The sequence below is a fragment of the Arachis ipaensis genome, chromosome B04 (genome assembly GCF_000816755.2).
Source record: "Arachis ipaensis cultivar K30076 chromosome B04, Araip1.1, whole genome shotgun sequence".
Lineage (NCBI taxonomy): Eukaryota > Viridiplantae > Streptophyta > Magnoliopsida > Fabales > Fabaceae > Arachis > Arachis ipaensis.
In genome coordinates this window covers 6872732-6876900 of record NC_029788.2, presented here as the reverse complement: position 1 = coordinate 6876900, position 4169 = coordinate 6872732, and the positions used below count along the sequence as shown (strand labels likewise).

Below are 4169 nucleotides of genomic sequence, written 5' to 3'. Positions count from 1 at the left end.
ATTTTTATAATATATTTAGTTATTCTCTCTGTTTATTATTTAGTAAAAAAAATTAGGTAAGAAAAGCTCTACGTCCAAGTCATTTATTTAACTAAATCCAACTAAATTATTATAATGTATTTTTTGTTCACATGCTTCTTCTTTTCATATATCGCTGTTGTTACTGCCTCTTCGTATTCTTCTCTTTTTTTTCTCATATTTCTCTCTCATTTGTTATTGTCGTGGTCGTTACCATCACTACCTTCTCCTCCTTTCTTTTTCATTTGAATTTATTTTTCTTCTTTCTTTTTCTTCTCCTCCATCATCATCATCATCATCATCATCAATGCCGTTCATAAATTACAGTATTTTTTTTCTCCTTCATTTTCTTTCAAATTTTTGCACATGTAAGATTTCAATCCAATAAGTGTGTATTCAAGTCTAATTGAGAAACAATGCTTTTAAAAGAAGTAAGAGCAATAGAAAAAAAAGAATAAAAAACAAAAAATTCAATATTAAATAAGAGATTTCTGTATTTTTATAGCAACATTTCGGTGTCAAAATAAAAAATTTTTGATATTTTTTGTTTTTGACAAGAATTCAATCCAATAAGTGTGAACTTACATTCATTTAACTAAATAAGATTCTAATATAGTACAAACATATTCATTCAAGTAATTTCGGCCTTATCTTGTGATCTTTTAAAATACAATTTATTTTTTACATTCATTCAATTAAATAAGATTGTAATACATGTTCATTCAAGTCTAGTATGAGAAGCAATACTCCTAAAAAAATAAAAATAACAATTCAATTCAAAACAACAGCAACTCCTCCTCCTCCTCTTATTCTTCGTTATATCATGATTACTTAACAAGATTAGAACACTAAATTAGAATATTTTTTTTTCATTATCTTTAGTTAGTAAGTAGAGGAAGAAAAAAATCTCTCATTGAAGCATAAAAAAACACTAAGAAGACATTTATGTGTTTGTAGTAAAATTTTGGTGTCAAAATTAAGACATTTTTAGTTTTTGTAGCAACATTTCGATGTCAAAATTAAAATTTTTTATATTTTTGGTTTCTGTCAAAAATTCAATCCAATAAGTATAAAACTACATTCATTCAACCAAATAAGATTGCAATATAGTATAAACATGTTCATTCAAGTAATTTCGATACTATCTTGTAATCTTTTAATGTGCAATTTATTTTTTACATTCATTCAATTAAATAATATTGTAATACATGTTTATTCAAGTCTACTATGAGAAGCAATACTCCTAAAAAAATCAGAATAACAATTCAAAACTACTACTCCTCCTCTTTATCATCATCATCATCATTATTATCATCACCATCATCATCGTAATAAGAAGCAAAAAAAAATACAGCATTAAAGAAACTATATTTTTGTAGTTAAATTTCGGTGTCAAAATTAAGAAGTTTCAGTATTATTATTATTAAGATATTTCGGTATTATTTTTTAATAAATTTTGCATAATTCAATACTCTTCATTATCTCTTTCTTCATTATCATCATCTTCTTCTTTTTTTGTCTCACGTTATCATAATTCTCCTTGTTTTACCCTCTTAAAAAAAAAAATAGAAAAAAAAAAGACATATATAAATGAGTTTCATAGTGTGTAACCTTTTGATATAGTAAATTAGTAATATAAAATGATTAATTTCAGGTAAATTCCATTATTCAATACATTAGTTTTATGCTGAGAGTTAGACAAACTGACAAAGCGTAATAGTGGCTGAGTGGCCAACTAAAATTAGGAAAACAAATAATTGCTTTTTTTTTTTGGGACTGGGTTTCTTTCATTTTCTTTCTTCTTTTGAACTGGAGATTTTGTTTCTATTTTCTGTTTTTGGATAGTGAGATTATTAACCTATGTTACAAACGGGTTGGTTGTAAGTAAGCTTAAGGCCCAACAAAACAACAACACAAGGAAGCCACTCATGGCTTTTTCTATGGACCCCAAAATATTAACAAGATACACATCATTTTGTTGAGGGAGAGAAGAAATTAGTCATACATAAAAAATAACACAAACCAACGCAAGTTAACACAGATGAATGATGGTCTATGTTTTTTAACCATCTCTCCCGGGTTCGATACTCACTGGAGGATGGGAATGGAACTTGCTTGCTTGGGAGGGTCGCCCACTTTGCCTCTGCAGTACCCGAGAGATTAGTCATTAGGCTTCCGACTTGATGGATACCCTGATACAAACCAAAAAAATAAAAAAAAAACACAAAAAAGATAAATCATATATAAAATGAACCCAATTTTTTAGATGAGTATAAAAAGACTATATCATTTGAACTATAACTTATTAACTTTTAGTAACTATTTGACTTTATGACAAAATCCGCATGTGCATAACTAAAATTGTGACATTAATATATTTTGTATTCGTTTAAAAACTTGACAACCTAAATAGTTCTGTTCGCCATGCAACTGAAGAACTTTGACAAATTAAAATCAGTTATAATTAGGATATTTAATTATTAGTTAAATATCTACTTTAGAGCTGCTGAGTTGTGATTCCTACATAAAATCTACACTAACAATAATTTATCGCATTTTTAAAGGGGTAACGTTCTTTCAGAGTTATATTAAAACCAGCGAATTGAGATATTGCAGACAAGGTAGAGAAAATCGAGATTTTACGTGAAATCAAAAAAATAAATAGAAAACGTAAAACGTAAAATCTTAACAAGATTTAAATCGTAAAATCGTCAGACTTAGTACAAATTTCGTAAAATCGATAAACTCATTTAAAATTGTAATATCGGAAGATTTTAAGAGTTAAATCGAGATTCTAGCTACTATGATTGCAGAAGCCACAATTGGTTGGAATGAAACATTTTGACTTTTGATTTTAGACCAACTGAAAAGCAGAGCATCTTAGAATAAAGAGCCACTTTTCAGAATTGAACTTATGCTTTTTAATCTTCGAATTAATTAATCTTCAGCTCCAAAACATATAATGTAGCATTTCTAAATATACTAAACATTGAATATATCAAAATCATTTTGAAAATTAATTATGTTGTGTCTTAGACTATTTTGTCTTTTGCGTTGTCACTTTCTGCTACAATTTGAAAATTGATCGTTATTATATATGTGCCTTCTGTTACTTCAAAGGTAGTTAAGGTTGTGCTTAACATGTGATTCATTATAGAAAGTACAAAATTATTGCACATAATAGAGATAAACATAAAATTAGAAAACAATTGTACTGTGTTCTTATTCTTGCTTTATTATCTTCAATATATTTTTAGAGATAAAAATTAGACAAATTATAAGTATCTTTTTATATATGTCTGTTTGAATGGTTTTTTTCCCTCTGATAATTAACAATTGCCAAACACGTTTTAACTTACAGATTTGAGGGTTTACCTTAAAGCATAGAATGGGAAATTTCCTGAATTGGCTTCAATTCCGTGCTATATTATTCATGTAATTTAATTATAAAACTTTGGACCATTAAATCTCCATGTGCAATATAGTAGTATTTCTGAAGCGTATTTATATTGTGCCCAAAATTCTTCCTTGTTCTTATAGCTTCTTCCATTTTGGACTCCCAAAACTTCGTTGCTTCCAATAATTACCAATTAATCAAAATTGGGAGGTAAATCCTAATACCCACGTTGGTTAATTAATTGGGATGAATTGATTATAGTTGGAAGAATCTCAATGTTAAAATATAATGCAAATATGCAATGTCTTTTTGAATTGTTAAAGAGAGGAAGCATATCAACCCTGCATTGGAATTTTGAGCAACTTGCGATCCTAGAAACGAATGTCCTCAGCAACAAATCTCAACCATATATCTCTTCAATTTATTTTTTCTTTTTCTAAAGCTGGGCTAGAAATTATTTTTTTTTGTATTAATACAATAATAATTTGTAATAACAATAACATAAAAAGTAAAAACCATTAAAATTCGTTATATATCTAATTATCTACCATTCTACCCTTACTATCTCTGCACGTTATAGAGAAAATGGTGAATACGCATTTCGGCTCTTTATAGAGGATACACATATTAATTAACAAAATATTACTTTTATAAATTATATATGATGAAAGACATTTTGAAAAGAAAATTTACCTATTATATATAAAAGTATAGATACACATAAGATTTTAAAGTAACAAATTAAAGAGTCAAA

The 4169-nt window shown here is 27.3% G+C and overlaps 1 protein-coding gene across 2 annotated transcripts in view; it reads left to right on the top strand.

Moving 5' to 3' along the window:
- The window catches only part of LOC107638678 (transcription initiation factor IIF subunit alpha-like), a 21342-nt gene that overhangs the window by 6992 nt on the left and 10181 nt on the right, over positions 1-4169 (top strand). The window lies entirely within an intron of this gene.